This window comes from Emys orbicularis, chromosome 13 (genome assembly GCF_028017835.1).
Source record: "Emys orbicularis isolate rEmyOrb1 chromosome 13, rEmyOrb1.hap1, whole genome shotgun sequence".
NCBI classification, from domain to species: Eukaryota; Metazoa; Chordata; order Testudines; family Emydidae; genus Emys; species Emys orbicularis.
This window is the reverse complement of record NC_088695.1, coordinates 49,662,844-49,686,343: the sequence shown is the minus strand read 5'-3', so window position 1 is coordinate 49,686,343 and position 23,500 is coordinate 49,662,844. Positions and strand designations below refer to the sequence as shown.

The window sequence follows — 23,500 nt, the reverse complement described above, 5'->3', positions numbered from 1 at the left end:
TGGGCCACACCAAACCGCATCCAAACAAACCAGGGAAGATACAGCTACTTGATGCACAAGTGGAAACTCAAAGACTCCCCTTCATGTGACTGGTGAGAACAGCCAAGCCACCGAACCCAGCAGAATGGATACAGAGGTGAACTGGACAATATCCAGTGTCACAGAAGAGGCCTTGAAATGGCTTGTGGACCTACCGCTGCATCTATAGAGCGTTGCTCTGCAGAGCCCTGGTCTGTGTCTCACTTGCTCCGTCAGCCCTCTGGCCCCCGCTTTTCTGAGCCAGCAGTGGGGCAGCACCGGGAACTGGACTCAGACTCACCAGGGGCCACTGAATAGGGGGCGAGTGGTGACCCACAAGCTTTGGTGCAACTCTGAATCTGGCAAAGGTCAGCAGCCCCTGGCTCCTACTGAGCAGGGATCCTCCGAGAAGTCAGTCTGCACATTCCCGAGAGAGAAACTAGGGCAGACTTCAACTTGGAGAACAGCAAGGGAGAAAGCCCAGCCGCTCTGGCATCATTACCCATGATTAGCAAACACACTGCCCGGTGAGTCAGGCACCCACGGGTGGGAAGAAAAAGGTGGAGAAGAGGAGAGGAAAGGAGAGGAGAGCCAGTGTGATGGAGCGGAGCAGGGAGGGGAGAGATGTCAAATGGCATCTTGGCACGCAAGGCAGATATCAAAGAACTGATTAGCCCCTTTGCTTTAACTTACTCAATTTACCCTCCTTCCTGGGACAGGCAGGGGGAATTCCCCGTCCTGTGGGGTCAGGGCTGAAAGCCAGAGCCCGGGCCAAGCCCTAGCCTGACACAAGCAGTGACTGACCGCGAGGGGATGGAGGCTGGAGGAGGGGGTGGGAGAAGGCATGCTGGGAGTGGTAGGCAGGGGGCCCCAGGGAGAGGGAATGGAGGTGTGCCGGCCCTGGGGGTGTGCTTCCCTTGCTGCTCTTGGAGGGTGGGTGTGTCTGTCTACCTGGGGTGGAATCTTCCCAGTGCAGGGCTCTGCTGAAGCTCATCCCCTTAGCAGCCCTCCCTGCACCCAGGGCCTGCCCGGGGCCAGCTGGGGCCCTCCTGGGCAGGCTGCACTGGGGCAGGGCTCCACAGCTCTCCCTGCCTGGGCTCGTCCTGGGCCCTAGGATGGGGTGGGGGTCCTGTGGTGCTTGCCTAGCTGCAAATGTATTGGGAAGCATAAATAAATGCAGCAGCCACCGAGTCTGTACCCTGCCTGGGGGATCTGCTCTATTATCCAAATGAAGAGCAGTTCAGTGCAGTGACGGAGCAGGGGCTGGAATGCAGGCGTGGGAGGGCGTCGGGCTGGGGAGAAGGGAGCACACTCCTAGGGAGCTGGTCATCAGTCCCTGTTGGGAGTGGAAAGAGCCCTTCGCAGCAGGCGCTGTGCTGTGCTCCTCACTCAGGGCTGTCCAGGGGAGGGCTGCTCCCTAGGCCCCATCCCATGCTCGGGGGCTGTAAGTTAACACACCTGCCTGTCCAGCCCTTCCGTCCCTCTCCCAGCCATGGGACCCAGCAGGTTCCTTGTCGAGTGGGACCTGAGATGGGCTCCAGGCCACTTACTATTGATTCCTGGCCAACAAGACTACTTGACCAGCGGTGATAGAGCACCCAGAACCCAAGGCCCACCGTCACCGAGGGCCTCTCAGTCATGGTCCAACACCTGCTCCCCTGCCCCCTGCACACACATTCCTCTGTCCCCCCGTGTCAACAAACGGCTGCAAAGCCTTTAGCCAGCAAGCAGAACACAGCTTTGGCACCCCATCCGGGTAGTATCTCTCCTGCTGTGTGCCTGGCTTGGACTGCGGACACAAGCTCCTTCATTGCGGGTGTGACCAATTTACGATGCAGACAAGATATTGGGGAGGGGATGATGGCAGGCGGGTGGGCGGGCAGGGGAAACTTTAGCTGAGGCCTTCCCCATTACTGGGACCTTGCACTGGCAACTGAATCGTTAATGGAGGAAGTTGAGACTTATAACCCAGGGCATTGTGGGTAATGATATGTAAATCCAGTCTGACTAAAGATCTGCAAGTCATTCAAATGCTTACGGGCTTCTTCCTCCGCTGACTCAGCCACTCGCAGCTTCCTAGGGACGCAGCCAGACGCTTGCCAGAGTGGCCTGAGCTTCAGGCTGGCAGCACCGACGCACCTTGGAACCAGCCAACAACAGCCCTAACATCAAGCTCTAGGCTACACTGTGATCCTCTGGTGCATCTCCAGAGGTGTCCTTGGCAAAGACTCTGCTCCCTGGCTGCTGGCACTGCCATGCTTGGGGAGAGACGGCGCTGTGAAGTGTAGACTATTACCTGTGGGCCTGGGACAAAGTGCCACCTCCGAACACGGGAGATTCTGCTCGCCGTTTCAGGGAAGCAGGCTCCCGAAGCAGGAGGCAGAGCGGGGCGTGGAGTGAGGGACTGCAGAGCTTGCAGGCACTTTGCTCTAATACCCTGCCATGGAGGGCTGGGACTAGCCTGCGGAGTCTTTCAGTTTGGGATTAGGCAGCCAGTTACCACACTCAGCTGAAGCCAGATCCTCCCACAAGCCTGTCTCGGATGGGACGGACCCACATTTGGGATCTAGTCAGACACCAAATACCAAGTGGCGTGTCCGTGAAAACAAGCAGCAGCCATGTAGTTAGTTAGGACTCAAAGTCCAGACATGGCCCTCACTTGTGCCCCTGCACTGCTGGGCATCAGGGCGGCCAGTGAGTTAATTGCACTGCTGAATACCTTCCAACACAAAGAGCTAGCCAAGAGCCGCATGGTTTTCAGGACAAAACCAACATAATCACAAAGTCCTTTGCCATCACCAGAGTCAAGAGTAAATCAGATCCCAGCAGGGTTTCCTCACCTTCCTCCTAAGTCCCATGCAGAGAAAATTGCCACAGTCCAAGCCCAGGGCTTCTAGGTCACTGCTCCGAACCTCTCTTTTGCAGATGGAAATGGGATGCCCCTGACTGGGGCAGGGCTCTGTCTCACTGGGGAGTCTGTCCTGCCCTACCAGCTGGGAGCCTTGTGTCAAGTGAGGAAGAGCTTTGAGCAGTGTCTGGAGGAATAACAACACTACCAAGTGCGCAGGGAGCAGGGCTCTCGGGGGGGGGGGCAATGGTGCCTCTGGCACGGTCCCATGGGCCCCAACAATGCGGCCCAGGCCAGCAGCACAGTGCACTGCCCGGGGGGTGAAGCAGACTCCCGAGCCTGCCCCCAGCTGGGGGCACAGATTTGGTGAGCTCCAGTGCTCGGAGAACACTGCCAGGCATTTGAGAACAGAAAAAACAGTGTCTCGCTTCCCGAGCGGAGTGGGGCTCATGCGAACGTGGTCTCCGTGACCCTGTCTGACAGCGCCTGGGTCCCGACATGGGGGGACATGGGGCCTGCGTCATCATCTCAGGCACAGCAGAACAAATCCAGCACCACTCTGCACTAAGACCCATCCACCAATAACCGGGCACCTTACCACAACCTGCAGCTGGGGCAGAACCCAGTGCTGGTAGCTGCTAAACCAACCAATGAGGGGGTGTAGGCCTGGCCAGATTGCCAGGCAGGTGCCCTGAAGATACTGACCCGAGCAGCCTTCAGTCACCTTCCCCGCGGGACAAGCAATGCACACATCACAGCCTCCACACACAGGAAGGGGAGCAGGCTCAGCAATCCCTACAGCCCTGCTGGCCCCTGACATGCCCTGGGCCCTTGAGGACGGAGCCCAGGCAGCCAGCCCCTTCCTACCTTGTTTACCAGCTCCTTGCAGTGGTTGGACCAGCCGGAGGCCCCGTGCCCTGAATCAGCAGCAGTTCTGTGGCCTTAGGGTGGTGGCAGGGCTTCACCAGCAGCCTGCTTTCCTTTCCCCATCCCAGCATCACTCCCCAGCACCTGCTGGGCCAAGCCATCGCTCAGGCTGCTCCTCACCACAGCTCCCATGAAAGGCCACCTCAGCCCACGAATGGGTCCAGGCTTGGCTCTCCCGAGGCTTTCAAGGTGGTACTTCCATGTTGGGCCAGACTCACCCAGCCCAGAGCTCCTTGTTCAGCAGGGATGACCCAGCCGGCGTAGCTCAGAGCAGGGTCTGGGCCCTGGCAGTGCTACACCGGTCCCTGAAGGGCACTGGGGAGCATGATGAATTCTCTGCCAGGGCAGGGCAAGCTGGGATGCACGGACCAGGAGGAAGCACAGGAGCATGCAGAGCACAGGTGGGGGAGCGGCCCCACCTCAGCAGGTCCCCAGGGCTGGCGCCCAGCCAGCCCGTCCCCTGACAGCCGCATTCATATCGGTTATTAATTAGGGCTGTCGCAGTGCTTGTCATCCCAAGTATTATTTCATTCAGGGCCCATTAGGTTCCCCTGTTTTGCTGCTTGCTGTCTCTGGTGCTGCTGCCGGTGCTGCAGCGGCACTGATCTATGGCTCCCTCTGCGATCCCTCCCACCAGGCGCTGCCCATTCATCCCCAGGCACCTGACAGGGAGAAGGATGGGGAGTCACTCACCTGCTCAGTGAGCTCTGAATAGAGGAGGGGGTCCCTCGCTCAGGGATAGGAACACAGGGGCCTGCAGGAAGAGGGAGGCTGGGGGATCCCAGAGGGGAGAGACTTGCAGGAGGATGGGTGGGGGGACCTGGGTGGGAGGGGAGGGACTCATAGGAGGTGGGTGGGGGGTCCCAGGTGGGAGGGGCGGCCTCACAGGGGATGGGTGGGGATCCTGGGTGGGAGGGGTGGCCTCACAGAGGGTGAGTGGGAAGGGGGTCCCAGGTGGGAGGGGCGGCCTCACAGGGGATGGGTGGGTGTGGGGGTCCCAGAAGGGAAGGGAGACAGGTGACAGTTTAGCTGAGCGACGCCCATCACATCACTGGGAACCTGGCCGCTGCTCTGCTCCCCATGGGCTGCACTGAAAGTTTCCCTCCACACAAGTTGCTTTGCACAGGCCGTGCTCCAGGAAAGGCCCCATCCCACAGGAACCCCAGAGCTTTCACCCTGCTTCATCCAGGCCTCCCACCCAGAGCTCTGCAGTCCCCTCCTGCTCCCCAACACCCTCAGTGTCTCCTCCAGACCCCCCAAAGCACTACACTCAGATCACCTTCCTGAGCTGGCGCTCTGAGCAGAGCACCCCTCTCTGCCCATGCTGCTATGGGCACCCCGTATCTGCTTCCCCCAGGACACAGAGGTCGTCCATATGGCCCTAGCACTTCTCTCCTCTGCCCAGGGCTGGCTCCGGGTTTTTTGACGCCCCAAGCAAAAAAAAAAAAAAAAGACCAGAGTGCCGCCCCTTGAAAAGTGCCGCCCCAAGCACATGCTTGGGACGCTGGTGCCTAGAGCCGGCCCTGCCTCTGCCTGCTGCCTGTAAGAACCCAACAGGCTGCTTGTGGCCAGGGCATGGGGCTGGGAGCTCAAGCCATTAGCGCTGGGTTAGTCAACGGTCCATACGCAGCGCCCTGGGTGTTAGAGCAGGGCTGGCCCTTCTCAGCTCTAGCACACAGCAGTGATAGCAGTGCCCTGGTCTGTATGCTGCATATGGGCACTCTCTGTGCCAGCCCCTAGCACAGAGCAGGCAGCCGAGTGCCCTGGTCTGTATGCTGCATATGGGCACTCTCTGTGCCAGCCCCTAGCACAGAGCAGGCAGCCGAGTGCCCTGGTCTGTATGCTGCATATGGGCACTCTCTGTGCCAGCCCTAGCACAGTGCAGGCAGCCGAGTGCCCTGGTCTGTATGCTGCATATGGGCACTCTCTGTGCCAGCCCCTAGCACAGAGCAGGCAGCCGAGTGCCCTGGTCTGTATGCTGCATATGGGCACTCTCTGTGCCAGCCCCTAGCATAGAGCAGGCAGCCCTAGCACCACAAACACATTTTAAGATGAAAACACTTCTGGAAAACAAAGGGTTCACAAGCCCAATTTCACACCTGCCTGGAGCAGAGCTGAGGTCCTTACTTGCCAAGAGGGGCGGGATGGGGTGTCTGTATGTGTGGAGGAGGGCACCGCATTCCAGGCACTGAGCCCACAGGATCTGAGCCAGGAAAAGCACAAGAGAAGGAGGCGGGGTGGGGAGAGACAAGTGAGGGCAATAGGTAGGGTGAGCTGGGAGTTTGACAGGGATGAAGTAGGGAGGGGCATGACGGACAGTGAGCCAGCTGTGACAGCCCAGGGGATGGGCCTGACTTCCGTACTGTATGGTTTGCAGAGAACCCGCTGTGCAATAAACCGACCACTCCTGCAAGGAGCTCCTTCACAGACCAAAGAGACGCTGCTCCGGAGTGTGCATCCAAAGAGAGCCAGAGGGAGCAGGAAATGCACAAGGCCCTAGGACAGTAGCAGGCCCATGTGTCAGGGGCTAATGTGAACAGAGCAGAACCCAGCTCTAGTGGGAAAGTCTGGGAGCTGGACACCCAGAGAGGCCTGAGATCTGGAGCGATAACACAGCCCCAGCCATCCCTGTCCTTCAGCTCCCAGCCCAGGGCTGCGCAGAGCTCTGAGCTCGACGTCAGCTTTACGGGCTGAGCCTCAGGGCTTTGCTGAGCCATGAGACAGACAGACACACCAACAGACTGCCCCAGGCAGTGAGGAGCTGCACCCCTGGCATCACGGGGCGCGGGGCCGCTCTAATAAGCAGGTTGGACTGCACCCAGCATGTCCCTCTCCCGGTGTGAGCGCAGGGGATGCTCCCGGATGGCAGCTTGGACGGTGATTTTCTGCATTTTCATTAAAAGATATTCTGATTATTAATGGCCCATGCCCCTCATTTAATAAATGAGACAGGAGATTAAGCACATCGCCTGAGACAGAGCTCAGAGACCCAGCTGGAACTGAGAGCCAACAGCTATCAATTCATCTTACCACTCAGCCAAGAGAGGGCTCCCAGAGGGGCGGGGGGTCATGCCCGGGGCAGCAGGGCGGTAAAGCCCTGGAGTGCTGGGCAGCACTTGGCTGTCAAGAGGATGCCCAGTGGCATGCCCAACAGCGCACAAGCTCTCGTGCACACTGGCTGTGCCATAGTGGGCATTCACCCCCACACACTGGGCTTCTCACTCATCTTCAAACACAGTTTTTGGGAGACACTGCCAGGGCTCCAAGTGAGCAGCCGTGTTTGGAAGGGCTGGAGCAGAGTCATGCTGGGGTTGAGATCTCCTCACAAGGGGACAAGAAGCCCCTGAAAGACACAGCCCTTTGGGCCTTGCTCAGCTCTGCCTCCCCTGTATCCTTGCTTGGCATCACATAGCACCAGGGCTGGGACAGGAGAGCCGTGTGGCACAGCCTGGTGGTTAGGAAGCCAGAAGAGCCAGCAGCACCTCCTGGGCACTTCTATGGTTGGCGGGGTGAGACAGCTTCCAGCTCGGGGGCAGCCCCCAGCGCCACAGAGGGGAATAGGTCCCTCGCTCTTCCCCCGCGTCTCCTGGCAGACGGGCGATCCGGCAAGGCCCTTCTGCACCAGGCCGGTGGCCAGGCGAGCACAGCTATCTGCAGGCACCACGGAGCATTCGCCTTAGAACAACAGGGCCCTGGGCTGGGGACACAAGGCCAGCTGGGAACAGGGGCCGAGGCCAATGAGAGGGTGGGACAGCTTGGGTGAACCATCACAGGCACCGAGGGCAGCGCGGAGCGGAGCTGGGGCAGGGGGAACGTTCCAACCACACTGCTGCTTATTGCCCAGTCTCTGCACTCCCCGCCCCCATTCCCTCCCCACCACCTGAACAAACACAACCTGCCCTCCTGCGCCAGCCCCTCCCCGGGGCAGTTCCTCCCCACCGAGACTGTGACCCCGCTACTGTGGGCAGAGTGCCAGCTCTGAGAAGCTGGGTGTGTGGGGAGGGGAGGAAGGGGAGGACCCCAGTGGCTGGCTAGGAACACAGCTGATGGGGTGAGAGGCTGCCATGCATGACCCACGCGGGGGCAGGAGGATGCCCCTTGTGGGTAGGGCAGCAATGCTTTTATCCATAGTGCCCATGGCAGCAGTAACTGTGGGCAGGCTGGCAGCATGCTGGGTGCCAAGCTCTGGGAAACGCTCTGCCCTGCGCTGGAGGGGAGTACTTTGGGGGCTGGCGAAAGGTCTGTGATGCCCCATGGTGGTGTTGGCACTCCCACGCACAGGCAAGCCCTGTGTAACCCGGCCTGGCTGGCAGGTGGGTGGAACAACAGGAAAAATAAAGAGATCAGACTTGTTCCCGCGGGTCCCTGAGACCACGCTCCGTTTAGATTCAAGAACAGACACAGCCGCCGGACCCAGGAGAATGGGGAGGAGGCAGCTTCTCCCTAGTGCAGCCCCCTGCGCTCACCCCCCGCCAGCCCTCCACTTCCCCGGAGCACCTTGCTGAGCGGCACCAGGGAGCCCTGCGGAGCAGAAGCTGTGCTGCCCTGGAGCTCACAGTCCCACCGCCACCTATTACCCTTTGTCTTCCCTGCATTACAGCGGGAGCTGCACGCGGCCCCTGCCTGCGCTCTCTCCCTGCCCCGCTCACCACAAGGCGAGAAGTGGATCTAATCTTTAGCTGATTAAATGTCCCTCATTAACGAGTTTCTTTAATGAATGAAGTTTTTGTGTTTGCTCCACTTGCTTTATCCCTGCTACACTCTGCCTCCTCAGCACAATCCAGGGCCATTGCCTTTCCAGGAATGGAGCGTGTGGGGCCGGTTCCTGCCGATGGCGCACTTTGCTGATGATTCCTGTCAGCTTGGGGCTGACGATTCCATTTTAAACCTTTTCTCATTTTTCAAAAGACACCCTCCACGAGTGGAGAAAGGCCCTGTGCCATTAGCTCCCTGGCAATGCCCACAGGAACAAGGGGGCAGGCCTGGGCACCTTCGGCAGCTGCTCGGGACTCATCCCCAGGGATGGTGCCTCCCATGCATGTCACCACTTGGTGCTAGGTAGCTCTGCAGATGCTGCTGGGGCCTGAAGGGATAAGCAGCCCAATGGGGCGCTGAATTAACCCATCCCAGCCCTGTTGCCCAGCTGCTGCAGCCCTCTGACCCAGAGAGACCATGCTGCGCTCCCCAGCGACAGGCCCATGTCCAGCTCCGCAGCTAATGAACGGCATCGTGCTTTGGGCTTGGCCCAGTGAAAGGCCAACATTGGGCAGTTTTGCTTCCTGGGCAGCGTGCAAGTGCCCCCTCTCCTTTCTGCTATGCTGTCTTAGGGGTGAGGCTCTGCGGCTCCCTGGGCAGGGCACTGCTCCATAAATGAGCAGCTCATTGGAAACCCCACTCCCTTCTGAGTTCCTACGCAGAGCTTGACCCTTCCCGGCCCAGACAGGGTTAAAGTGGGAGGAGTGAGGGGGGCACAGCTGCCCCTCCTCCGCTAGCGGCAGGGGGAGCTCCCCACTGCTTTCCCCGGCTTGGTCAGCAGTGTCCTGCCCCAGTGAGAGCTCCTTCTCCAGGTCAGCAGCGGTAAGGAGGGCACCATTGCCCTGGGACTAGTTGCTGAGTGCTGCTCCTTGCCTGGCTCTCTCACATGCTCACGTGACTTTTCGAGAGCAGGACAGGTGGTCCCCTTTTGATGCCTGTGGCTGTGCCTGGCTTGACCTGGGAGCTCTGCTGGATTACTCATCAGAATGCCCCATTCACTGGCCACCTGCCTCTAACCTCAAAGGACAGGCAGCAAGCAAAGCACAGGCCTAAAGCTTCCTCCCTGCCTTCGCCAATATCCCAGTCTCAGGCGGCTCCTTGCACTGCCTGGCCTGCCCTGTGCCATGCAGGGAAATGCTGAACCTCCTCCGGAGACTCAGGGCCAGGGCCAGGGCCCAGTACACCCCTACACACCCTCAGAGCCAGCGCTGGTGAATGCTGCAGGCTCCATGCACACAGGGGTTCACAAGCTGAATCCAGAGGCCTCCTGGCTGCACAAGGCCCTGGATGGCACTCAGCCCAGGAGCCCAACAGCCCAGGAGTTCACTGTGTGTGTGTGGGGGTGCCAGGCACAGCACTCCCCTCCCCCACTACTGAAAGCTCTGCCCATGAGACCCGCCTCACAGGGGACATGGCCTATCCCATGCCAAGGCAGAGAGCATGACCCTGGGCTGTGTCCCAGTGATGAGCACAGCCTGCCAAATTAATACCTCCTGGGAGAGGCTGGGCAGGCAAACTCCGCGGCGTCCCAGCATTTGGATTCAGTCCCCTGCCAGGTCTATCGACTGCTCTAACCTGTCCCGTTTCCCCCAGTGAGATCAGAAATGCCAGTACCCCCTGTACAGCCTGCTGGGCAAGGCTGGGACTGCTCTGGCTATGGAGATTGGGGACCCACAGCAGCCTGCATTCCCTCCCCTCCCTACAGCGCCTCCTTCTGGGCTAGGCCCTGTGCTGTTTCCAGGCTCAGGAGCAGAGATGAGACAGGAGGTTTGGAGAAGGCTATTCTGATGGTTAGGAGCATGGTGGATAAAATCTGATTAAAAAAAACTTGGATTTTTTTATTTAAATTAAATACAAGTTTATTTTTTAAAAATAAATCTATTTAAAATTAAATTTGAAATTGATAACCTATGTTGAGTCCTAAACTTATTATAATCTAGTAAAATGTAAATTGTATACAAAGTAGTATTATGCAGTCCATGTTTGCTGCTGACATTTTAAAGAAAGTCAGCCGCTGAACTGGTGGAAGCCACTGGCTAAGAACCTGGAACCTGAGTTTGCTAAAGGGCTAAACCAGCTTTTAACAACAGTAGCCGCTTCTGCAGGTGCTGAGGGAATATTTTCTTCATTTAAGTTTATTTAACTAGATCAGTACAATGAGTAGTTCATTCAAAGTTAAGAAACCAGTTGGGAGTTGAAAGAGCAGGGAGGCTTGTTTTCCTCATCCAAACTGTGAATGAAAACTAGGTGTGAGAGGATGAGCTCTACTAGTTCTAAAATCTTTAAGGACATGGTGACTGGGAACAGTTAGTTCAGTGCACTAACTACAGATGATACTGCCTCTGTTTAATACATCAGCTAGTTTTAGATGCAAAACTTGTGTTGATAAACTTTTCTCTTATATATGCAACACATTTAAGGTAGTTTTATTTAATAAAAAAATAAAATACTGTTTTTGTTTGTTTAAAACTTATACTGTGTGTGTGTGTGTATATATATATATACACACACACACATATATATAATACAGTCTTTTGTCTGGTGAAAAAAATTTCCCTGGAACCTAACCCCCCTATTTACATTAATTCTTATGGGGAAATTGAATTCGCTTAACATCGTTTCACTTAAAGTCACATTTTTCAGGAACATAACTACAACGTTAAGCGAGGAGTTACTGTGCAAACAACTGAAAGAGACTCTGGTCAAGCCCAGGCTGAGGGTCGGCCGACTACGTTAGCCACACAGAGCTCAACACAAATTGGAAGTAAAAAATTCATCATCCACTAGTAAAAAGTTAAGCTACATAATTCCTTAAATAGATGATACAGATACACTGTATCCTCTGGTTAGCAACAAGCACCATATTCAGTGCAAAGGCTGTGTAATTAGTTGCAAATCAACATGTTTGAATAGTTCCAACCTTTCTTTAGGACAGGGGTTCTCAAACTTCCGTGGCCCCCTTCTGACAACAAAAATTATTTCAAAACCCCAGGAGGGGAGACCGAAGCCTGAGCCTGCCCAATCCCCACCACCCTGGGCAGGGGGTCAAAGCCAAAGCCCAAGGGCTTCAGCCCCAGGCAGGGGGCCTGTAACCTGAGCCCCGCTGCCCAGGGCTAAACTCCTCAGGCTTCGGGCACCAGCAAGTCTAACGCCAGACCTGGCAACCCCAGGAAAATAACTAAAAAGTACAAATGCAAAACAGGATTAAAATCAATCATTTAAATTCAGATTTCCTCCTTGACGACTTACATCATGATTAAAATCAGTGATTTAACTTGCTTTGATTTAGACCTATCTAGAGCGGCTTTACCGGGGTCTCCACTGACCCAGCCCATGGAGCTCCTGCTCGTAAAGGTTTGGGTCCTTTACATTAAACCTTAGCACTGTTCTCATCTGATGAGCATTTGAAATACTCTCTGGATCCAGGAGAACTGAATACTGCAGCTTTTCACCAGAGCCTCACAGAAAACACAACCACGCAGTAAATAAAAACAGGATTTAGCCTGTGACACTTCCATTTAAACCCCCCCTCGGCTTCCCGGTAATGATTCCCCCCAGTCCCTGTGCCGGGGGGCGGGGGTAACGAATGGGCAGTTTGGGAAGGGGTGGCAGGAGACGGCCGGAAGAGTCGCACCATGGTACTTCATGACTGAGACTAAAGTGAAAAATCAATGTTTAATTGAATGCGTTCTGTGAGCAGCTCCTGCTGCCCCTCATTGCTCACTAATAGAATCTCCTGCCGTGCTCCCCCTCCCCCCACTGATGGAGGTGGATTATCCCAAACATGAAATCACCTCCCATCCCAGCTTCAGGGCAGAAATTAACCTGTTCCTACTCCTCCCCTGGGGTGCTTCCCAGGAGAAGGGCTGCCCTCCCTAGTGCTCATGGGAGCTATTCGGGGGTGGGACGGGTTGGTGTCCTGGAGGGAGAGGTGCCATGGGGTGTTTAGAAGGGCATTGGCAGCAGCGTCCAGTGCCACTCCGATCTGTATGTCTCCAGCTAAACGGGATCACACATTCACTGAGTCTGAGAAAACAGCCCCCACTGCCCAGGTCCCTTCCTTGCAAAGAGGCTAACTGATGGCAAAGCAAATGGTAAAGGTGTCTCCATCTGCCTCGAGCCAGCCCCACCAGCAGCGACTTGTCCTGCAAGGCGGCCTCGCGGTGTGCAGAGCAGGACACCTTCCCAGGTACTAGCTGTGCACAGCAGCTCCCAGCGCAGGAGCCCGAGGAACAGGACAGGAGGCCTCCGCCCAAGCCAGCCATGGGTGTGACAAACACCAGGAAGCCAGGCAATAGTTGCACACTCTAGCCTATAAATGCCCCAGTCCAAAAGCACTCAGAGGTTCCTGGCTCCGAGGCCTGTGCTCAGGCACCACACTGCACTGCCTCCCTCCCAGCAGAGTCTCACAAACGCCAGCACTGAACGGAGACGAGGAAATCAGGAATTCAGCCCTAGAGCTGAGAGAGGGCGTGAATGGGGTGAATGTGCTGGGAGTCCAAACCCACCACAGCTAAGCCACACACCATAATGACAGGGTTATTTGGGATTCATTTCTACTGGTTTCACTGTGCCCAGGACCTGTTCGCTGCACTGCCATCACATGCCAAACAACCATTGACAGCAAAGCAGGAGCACCCAGCGGCTCCCAGCATGTGGCCTGCCAAGGAGAGGCAGGGAGACCTGGGCCAGAGGCATTGGAAGGGCATTAAATGGTGAACCAAGCAATGCTGAAACTGGCCACCACAGGCTCAACTGCTTGGGCAGTGAAGCCTAAAAATATACAATCCAGCCAGGGGCAACCACAGGCACCGGTGGAGTAGATAGACCCCCCCACCTACACCTACACCCACCCACACAGAGCCACGGCTGTAGGTACACCACAGACCGCACAAACACACACAACATTACTATATGACCCCTCCGCAGTGACAGCACACCCCCACCCCAGTAGCAGTGTCGATACGGATGATAGGAAGAGCGGTCGTGGGACTCCGGAGGCCTGGGTTCAATTCCTGGCTCTTCCACAAACTCCCTATGTGTGGCTTGAGCAAGTCCCAGATCCCCGTGTGTCTCGGCTCTGCACGTGTACAGAGCTGACCAGCTCCTCCAAGTGCCAGGAGATAAGCTCAGTGGCTGGGAGGTCATCAGATACTGTGGGGATGGTACCTAGGTAGATGCACACCACAAACGCATACTCTGCATGGCTATGGGACACTGCAGGAGAACCCGCAACCAGGCACACCAGAGTGTCTGCAGGGGACTTCCCATCACCCAGCCCTGGGAGCCGCAGGCAAGCACCCAGGGGGAATGCCTTGCTAACTCTCCCTGTGTACTGATATTTCCCTGTGGATAAAACACAGGGCACAATGCTGAGCACCGAGAGATCCCACTCCAGCTAAAAGGGAAGACAGGTGGCACCACCAGGCACTGATTGTCTCCAAAAGGCTCTAAGGAACATCCCCCAGGAGAAAGGAACCACTGGTCCTGTGCGCTCCTGCTTCTCCCTGCCAGGATCTGAGTAACCCAGGAGTGAGACGAGTCACGGTGGAGGGAGACATTATCCTGTAGAGTCCAGGAGGCCAGGTGCCATCGGTTGAATTAGTCAGAGCCCTGGCTAACGAGGGGGAAAAGAGAGCATGAGAGACTGCAAAGCTTTGAGAACCAGGCCCCTCAGCCAGCAGCGTCTCCTGACCAAAGCCAGGAGAGCAATCACTGAGTGTTCCCACAGAATTCCCAACATCTCCTGGACAAAACACCTTCAGCATTTTCACCCTCATCACACATTCCCTAAACATCTGCTACTGTAGCTAGGCTCCACTCCAGAGAGCTTTGTAATAAACACATCCCATGCTGGGGCACCCAGTGTAACCGAGCCCTCAGCAACCATCTCTGATAGCATGGCTCAGGGGCTCTCCTTGAACATCTCTCTCGGCCCACCCAGGCTACACCACAGACTGTTCCGATTTCCTACCAGTCACTTGACAGCTGCTGTTGGCACCTACTTGTCTTTCGGGGGCTGTCTGCACCATGGATGTGGTTGCTTTGCTCAGCACTCAAGGGTTCATACTGCAGGAGCAGGGAAAGTTCTCCTGTGACCACTCAGGGCACATCTGCACTGCAAAAACCCTGTGGCAGTGAGTCTCAGAGCCCAGTGAAGTGAGTCCAGCTGGCCCTATGGGGCTAAGAAAAGCAGTGTAACGTTACTGCTCAGGCTGGAGTTTGGGCTCTGAACCTGGCGTGGGGATGTGGGGGGGTGTCTCAGAGCCCAGGCTCCAGCCCGAGCGGGAGCGTCTACACTGCTATTTTTAGCCCCGTCGTGTGAGTCGGACTCAGTTGTGCCAGGCTCTGAAACTCGTTGTCGCAGCCTAGATGCACCCTCAGGGGCCTGACAAAAGCCAGCTGCTTAGTGGAGCTGGTCTCCCAGCAGGGGGCAGTGCTGTGGGCTAGCTGACTGCCATTTTCCTGGTGGGTTCTATTACCAGTGTCACCCCCCAGGCCTTAGGATGGGAAGTGGGGAGACGGTCAGGACTGCACGGCACCCTCCTTCCCAGCCCCAGGTGCTGCAGGGCTGTGGGCATAGGTTCTCCCTATTCTTTGCTGACATAATTGGGCACATGCTGGACAGAGGGCAGGGCACTGCCATTGGCATGGCTGGCTGCACAGGCATGGCACACAGACTGCATGATGGTGTCCACGCTTTACATGTTCTGACTCTAGCTCACCGCAGACACATCTATGATTCCTGCTGTGTTTGACCCACAATGAATCTAGGCACCAAATGAAGCCACAGGTGAGGTTTATATGCCCAACACAAAATCAATTAACCATAGAACTTGGTCCAAAATGTCAGGGGCAATTTAAAGTGTGTGTGTGGGGGTTTGCTTCCCCCACCTGACCCTCCTCTTCCCCAATCAGGCGCCCTGCCCAGCAGCTGAACCCCCTGGCTCATGAGCCCCTCCAGCCACCCTCTCCAAATCTGAGTGAGTGGCATTGCAAGCTGGTGCATGGGGCTGCAGTGCCACTCAGATTTGGGCCATACCTGAATGGCACTGTGACCCCGCATGCCAGGTCACAATGCTACTCACTCAAATTTGACCCAGCTGCCCCTCTATCGGAATGGAAGGGTGGCTGGGCCAAACCCGAATGGCATTACAGCCTCATGCTCTGGGTTGCAACACCACTCACTCAGACTTGGGCTGGCCACCACCCTCTCAGCAGCTGAGCCAAATCTGAGTGGTGCTGTTGCCAGCTGGCGCACTCAGGTCTGGCCTGGCCTAAAAGTGATTGGGCCCTGGCCCTGGATCTGCAGCCCATGCAAAAGGTCAATTTTCATCCTGACAGGCAGACTGTGCTCAGTTCTCTGCCCTCCTTAGGAAGACGTGATTTGGTACGTGCTGCCTCCCAGGCAAACCTGGGGCAAACCAGGAATCTCCATCCACGGGCCTCTGGAAGCTGCCAGTGGGAATGCAATGAGAGCAATGCCCTGCGAGGCTGTGGCTTCTCTGGGCTCAGCCAGCTCAGGAGAGGAGAGAACTACTCCAGCCTTGCCCTTGCCAGAGGGAAGCTGCCTCTTAGCTACAGACTACAGCACCCCCCAAGCCTTCTGCTGCCAGCGACAGTGTGCTGTGCCATCGCGAGCAGGGTGACCAGATAGCAAGTGTGAAAAATCACAACAGAGGGTGGGGGGTAATAGGTGCCTATATAAGAAAAAGCCCCAAATATCGGGACATCTGGTCACCCTAATCGCGAGTGTTACTGCGACAGGAACTGACCAGGTTCCTCAGCACTGAGGATGGGGCAGAAAATAGCAGAGAGCAACTGGATCCCCAGGGAGGGAGGGCCGGAGTGTGTCTGATGGTGAGGCTGAGCAGAGATGAGAGAAGGGTGAGCCAGGAGACATAGAGACCTGGGAGTGGCACAGAGACACTCATATTATCAAGGCTAAAATCTAGCGCTGGTCCTAAGCCCCAAACAGCGCAGGAGACAGGAGCATAGAAAATTCCTATACAAGCTGCAAAAGCAAGTGTTGTGCAGGAGGCCCAGGCAGCCAGATACAGATCACATGTGTGATGAGCACTGTGCACACCACCCTTGTCCTGGATAATTCCTGCTTCCTTGTCAGATGTCGCACTGTGCCCCCATCTCCTGCTGCCAGGTGCTTTTGCATGGACTAGTCGGCCTGGCACCAGCTTCCAGCTAGGAGAAGTGATTCCAAGAGGCTGGTTTGAGCCCAAGTCTCCTCTCTCGGCACCAGGGCAGCCCCTCTTTACTGCAACAGGTTTGCAGTGAGTCAAGGAGGGCAGAGCACAGCACTGCCCCACAGGGAACCAGGGAGCAGGCCTGGGGAGGAAAAGCCTACTCTGCCCTCAGGGATACCCGTGTTGCCCAGGGACCTTCATGGAAAGTCCGGCTGTCAGCCTGACGGAGTGGTTGGGATGGACTCGGAGCTGCTGTATGTACAGTGCTGTCCCTTGTGTGCGGCTCCTCAGATTCAATCTGGGGGGAGCGTATTTACAGCAACAGGCTACATTCAGTTCTCGGGAGCATGGGTGTAACTGCGGACAGAACAGAGGCTGTGTGTGTCAGTGAACTCACGCCAACCCTATCCTAACTGCCATGCACTCCCACATGGCATGCCACGCACCCTGCACCCCGTGTCCTGCTGAGCTCTCCCGGTGGGTGAGGGCTGTGACAAGTCTCTGCGTGACAAGTGAAATGCCTCCCATTCGACCCAGCCTCTTTCTCATGCTAATGACTGTCAAAGAGAAACAGAGGCCGTGAAGGAGAAGAAAATTACTCCCTGCAAAGGAATTGACTGATCCCCGCCATTTCTCAAGGAATCACTGACCTGTGACTATTCCATTACCCACAATGCTGTGCCAGCCATACAAAGCAGTGCTCCAAGGCCACTGGGAACTTGTGTGAACCACAACCCTGGGCTGGGGATGGGGAGTGTGGCCTCAGGTGGTGGCCAGGCTGCAGGCTTGCTCATGGGTTGGTGAGCACGTGGGAAGGACTCTCCAAAATGAGCAACCCTCACCCCTGCCTGTGAGAAAGGGCAGGCGGGGGTTGGAGCTGGGGATCCCAGCCAAGAGCCCAGGCACTCACCTGACAAACACACCGCAGAAGGGTTGTCAAAGCAGTTACTGCCAGGTCCGTCTGCCCCAATCCCAGTGGCCAACACCATCAGCCAGGGCCATACCGTGCCCTGCCGTGAGATCTGTCCACTCTCCTCTCCGCAACTCACTATGTCCACGTTGTGCCCAGCTCCTGGACATCTAGGTCCCTTGAGGAGCACGTTCTCTGCCCCTAGCCTGGGGTAATTTATCCCCAGGGGAGCGTGATGGCCCCATCTGCCAGGGCAGTGAGTCTCACTTATGTGAGATAAGTGGAGACATCCTGCATTCCAGCTCTGGGGCAGAGGCCCTGTCAGGCCTGTGCTATTGGAGACGGGAGAGGGAGCAGGCAGCCAGCCCCAGAGTGCTCCCTTGCCAGGGTTCGCTGGACAGCATGAAAGTGTGGCTGCATAGCTGAGCAATGAGCAGTAACAGCAAAGCTAGAGTGCAAATCCTGCCTGGAGAGCAGGCTGGGCTGCCCAGCGGAGCTGGGATCTCTCTGGGCTGCGGAGTCTCGCTCAGCGGGACTGGAAGGCATTTCCCAAAGGGAAGGGAGTGAGAGGCAGCAAAGGCCAGAGCTGGGGAGCTGCAGAGGCTGGAGCTGGGTGTGGCTGTGTTAACATCTTCTCTAAGGATCTGGAAGGGACAGAGCAGCCCTGCCGAGGGTGCTCCACTGGCAGATCCTGCAGAGAGCAGGGCCAAGGGGCAGCTGAGAGAAAGGGACCTGGAGGGGCACGAACAGGAGCAGGAGACTCGGCCTGGAGAAGTACAGCCAAATCCAAACCCCACTGTCTGCGGAGAGGTCTGGAGAACCAGGACAGGCGGGGGGAAGGATAGCAGTGTGGATGGGAGTTTGCCATGGGCAATGGACGCAAAAAGACCAGTGCTTTGGGTGGGGTCTCTCCCGTCTCTACCCAGCCCTGGGGAGAGACCCCTCTGGGCCCAGCTCTGGGCAGGGTGGGGAGTGTCCAGCTCCACAGGGCCCTGGGGGAGAGACCCCTCCTTGACTGTCATGCAAACACCGGGCCCCACCTTCCTCTGCAGACTCTGGAAAGGAGGCCGCCCAGGGAAGAGCCTCAGGAGAGCTGGGGGCTTGAGGGAGGGGTCTGTCGGGGCTGGTGTTCAGCTGGTGCAGTAACCATGATGGCAACTTCTCACCCCCCACAGCTCCTCCTGGGGGGAGGGCCACAGACAGAAGGAGGTGCGCGGGGTGCAGAGAGGAAAGAAAGGCAGCGTTAGCCTGACCCTCAGGGATGCTGTGCTGACAGGCGCATCGGGGGGGGAATTGGTCCCTCCAGGGGACAGGCCGGGAGCCCCACTGCTTCCCACCGGGGACGGATCTGACCAGGGCTCATCCCAAGGGGAGGGGGCGGGTGGGGGCTGCAGCAGTGGCAGATTAATGATTTTTCCACCCCTAGGCCCTGAAACAATTGCCGCCCAAGGCCCCATATGAACTTGTTTTATTTTTTTTACAAATTCGTTTGAACTAAAATGAATCTAAATATCATTAAAATAATTGAACATTTACAAGTTTTATTATGTATAAAATTACAAGTACAGCGGACCCTCGCTTGAACACGTGTCTGTATAGCGCGATTTCGCTTATAGTGCGGGAACGCGCATGGATCCAAAACCCTGTGTTCAAGCGGGGGTCCGGTGCAGTTTAGGATTCTCGCGAGTATGTTTACCGTCATTGGTGGTTTCAATATGCGCTATGATTGGTAGAATCGTGGTGTCACTGATGCCGCGATTACAAAAATGCTGCTATTATAAATTTGCCGCCCCTGCAAATTTGTCGGCCTAGGCGATAATACGCCGCTGGGCTGCACTGCTTGAACCCAGAGGGATAAGATACAACTTCTAATGACCCCTATAAGCCCCGCACGGCTTGATACCCTCCACCGCCCTCTGCGCCGCCCCCCCAGTCATGGCCTTCTGCACTGCCCCCCACAGACATGACCTGCTGAGCCCCCGCCCCCACACAGACACGGCCCTCTGTGCCACCCATACGGCCCTCTACACCGCTCCCCCATAGACACAGCCCTCTGCACCGCCCCCCCCCACAGACATGGCCCTCTGCACCCCGCGCCCCCACAGACACAGCCCTCTGCGCCTCCCCCCTCCACAGACACGGCCCTCTGCACCACCACCCTGCACAGACATGGCCCTCTGCACCTTCCCCCCCAGACACGGCCCTCTGTGCCACCCCCCTAGACACGGCCCTCTGCACCCCCACCCCGTACAAACACGGCCCTCTGCGCCACCCCCCCCCCCCCCCCAAACACGGCCCTCTGCACCCCCACCCTGCACAAACACGGCCCTCTGCGCCACCCCCCACAGATACGACCCTCTGCACCCCCCCCCACAGACACGGCCCTCTGCGTCCCGTCCCCCCCCCCAGACATGGCCCTCTGTGTTGCCCTCCTGTTTATGAGCTCCACAGCCTGTGTGCAAGTGATCCTTGGAAATCTCACCCTCTGCTGGTGGCTGTGTCCTGCACAGCCCCGAGAATGGCCATCTCGCTTCAGTTACATGGCATTCTCATTTCACAATTCTCTGCAATATACATGAAGTTGGCTGAATGCAGATGACATTGCACCGTTTACTGCATGAATATTTCATGCTGCCTCAGCTCCTAGGTTTCCAGCTGATGGAGCCACAAGCCCTGTGCTGGACCCCCTGTTCCCTTCCTGCCCAGAGAACCGACACTGCCTGGTCCTATCCCCTTCGCACCGGGAGCACGTGCCCACGAGTGCAGGCTAGACAGGAGCACTCTGCCCAGCGGAGGCCCCCATCTCCCCAGGTCTGACTCACCCCTGCTGAGGGAGCTCTGCAGCCTGGGAAATGCCAGGATTTTCAGAGGAGCTCAGCTCCAATTAGCCACAAATGAGCGGGCAGATTTCCAGAAAAGCCGGCACGTCGGATGCAGAGCTCTGTTGAAAATCTCTCCTTCGTGGTGGGTGCTGAGCCCCTGAGTCCTGGGCCTTACTCTCTAGTCAGCCTCGTTCCGCGCTCAGCCCCGGGGAGCTGTGTGGAGTGTCTGTATGAGCAGCACAGCGTAGCTGGGCCCCACTGCGTTCCTGGCTCCAGTGTCAGCACTGCTCAAGCCAACTTGAGTTTACAGCCCCAGTGAACTAGCGCTAGAGAGGTGTGCGTGGGCAGGAGTCAGGATAAGGGCGACACTCGAGTCATACCTGAGCTAAAACTGCAGTGAAGACAAGCCCTAAGCTTTACTGTCGCTGCTGGGGAAACGACCCCTTCGTCCAGGCACATGCTGGGAGCCGTGCCTGGCGCAGCACCTACTGCCCGACACCACAGTGCTCCATGTCCTGTCCCCTGCCCACCAGGAACTGCACCCGCGAGGCACCTAGGCACCAGGCAACCGGGTGGCCATGCCCCTAGCCAGCACACTAGAATATGACAACTTGGCAGGAGTATATGCTCTGCTTGTACAGCACCTAGCACAACAGGGCCCTGGCCCGTTACTGGGGCTCCCAGGCGCTGCAACACTGAGAATAAATACGACTAACTGGCTGTCCATCCACAGAACCACTAGCTGCACAGCGAGGGTATGCCTGGCCCGCAGTTCTACACCCACACCTGCCTGGCCCGGCCTGCTGGCTCGGGCTGCAGGGCTGTGGAATTGCCGTTAGATGTTCAGGCTCGGGCCGGATCACAAGTTCTCGGGCCCACCCCCTCCATGGGTCCCAGAGTCCATCCCGACACCAAACGTCTACACTGCAATTGAGCAGCCCTGGGAGCCCGAGTCCTCTGGCACAGGCCAGCTGCGGGAGTCCAGCTGCAGTTTAGACATACCCCGAGACATACGGCAAAGTGCAATGGTCAGGCTGGCCTAGCTGTTGCTGACCAGAGCACTCAAGAGGGAAACCAGTGGAGAGAAGCTGGGACTTGGGGGAGGGGGCTGCCACTCCGAAGACAAGGCTGTGGGCACACTAACTGCCAGGGGGAGGGAAGAGGGTCGCTGTGTACATGCCAAGAAAGTCGAGGAGGGCCATCTAGTCAAGGGAGGGAAGCTCCAGGCCATCCCTGGCTGGGTGTCTGGACACCAGGCTGATAGGCTGGCAGAGGCACTGTAAGGAAACCAGCATTTTACGTGCCGGTGCCCACGGGGTGCCCATGCACCCTTCCCCACTGTGCCAGCCCCATGCATGCCAGAAACAGAGCCCACTAGGGTGACTATGTATGCACAGGCAGGGACTGGGGAAGGACCTACACTGAGAAAGGGGGATTCCCTGTCTTGCCTCAGCACAGCGCCTCTCCCTGGCCAAGGCGGGGTCTCGCCAGGGCAGAGTGGTCTCTAATAAGCCCCTCCGCACTTCCACTGCGAGGACAGGAGAGGCCTATTACTAATGCATGAAGGCATGGCTGGCTTGGGTTTCCAAGAGTGACTGCACATTCAGCACTGGGCTCCCTGCCCCAGCCTCTCAGCTCCGGCTCACTGCCTGAGCACTGTTCCTGCCAAAGGCGCTGCATGTGGACACTACCTAGCACTTTGCATTGCCCCCACCTCCCTGCACTGACTTCACTCACACCACAGGCCTTGGAGCTCCGGTGGGCTTCAGTCAAATGCATCTGCATGGACAGCAGGGATGAAACTGCTTCTTCCTGCAGCCAGATTGTGAGAGCAGGCTCCCAGGCTGCCAATGGCTGTGGCTGTGTATCTCCCATTCCTGGCCCAAACCCTTGGGCCCTCCAAGGTGACTCACACGCAAAGGGACAGGAGAGTCTATGCTTTCTCCCAATGACAGATGCCAGGGGCAGACACTGGCTTCCCACATGCCTCAGCTCTTGGTCCCTCTGCCCTTTTGGGGAGGAACGCCGTATTAGACAGGACAGGAGCCTGTTAACAAGGGCCGGCTGTAGCTTGCGTCCTGGGTTTTCCTTTTACCTGTAACCCTGTGTTTCCAAACCCTGCCACTAGCATTTATTTGACTCTCTAGCTCCAGCTCTGTTAACTCAGCTTCTCTTTGGTTTTACTACAGATCCGGCTAAGTGCCTGGTATTAAGGAGAGTGCTGACCCGAGCTGACACCAGAGACCTGGGGAGCACTGCTTCCACAGAGGCAGCGAGCGGGTCGTTGTGCACTGAGAGCTTCTACAAGATAGCGGACGGGGCCTGGAGAGTAACAACGTGGGGTGTGTAACTTGGGAAAGAGCCAGCTCGCGGAGCCCGGAGTGGGCGCCTGTGCTGCCAGCAGCCGGAGGCGGGGGAGCGCTTCCCCTGGTGGGCACAGACAGGGCTCCCTCCCGCTGTGAGCACAGGGCAGTGTTCACCCCAGGCAACTCGGCAACCCCGAAAGGTGTCACCCCCCCAAATAACCTGCCATTGATCACAGCTCTTCCAGCCTCCCGCCCATGGTAGGCTGCAATAGATCACGGTTCCACCACCCACGATAGCCCACCATGGACAATGGCTCCCCCTCTTCCCCACACACAACAGCCCACCATTGATCACAGCTCTCCCCAATCCCCAAGATAGCCTGCTATAGACCACGGCTCCCCCCGGATCTCAGTTCCTCTCCCCACTAATAGTCCACCAGTGACCACAGCTCCCCTGACAACAACCTAGCACTAATCACAGCTCCCCCCCACAACAGCATGGATCACAGCTCCCCCCCACAACAGCCTGCCATGGATCACAGCTCCCCCCACAACAGCCTGCCATGGATCACAGCTACCACCGCTCGCAACAACCTACTACTAATCACAGCTCCCCGCCCCATGACAGCCTGCCATGGCTCACAGCTCCCCCCCACAACAGCCTGCCATGGATCACAGCTCCCCCCAACAACCTACCATTAATCACAGCTCCA

The 23,500-nt window shown here is 57.2% G+C and overlaps 1 protein-coding gene across 1 annotated transcript in view; it reads right to left on the bottom strand.

Moving 5' to 3' along the window:
* The window catches only part of RBFOX3 (RNA binding fox-1 homolog 3), a 56,424-nt gene that overhangs the window by 14,650 nt on the left and 18,274 nt on the right, over positions 1-23,500 (bottom strand). The gene's annotated exons all lie outside the window — the stretch shown is intronic.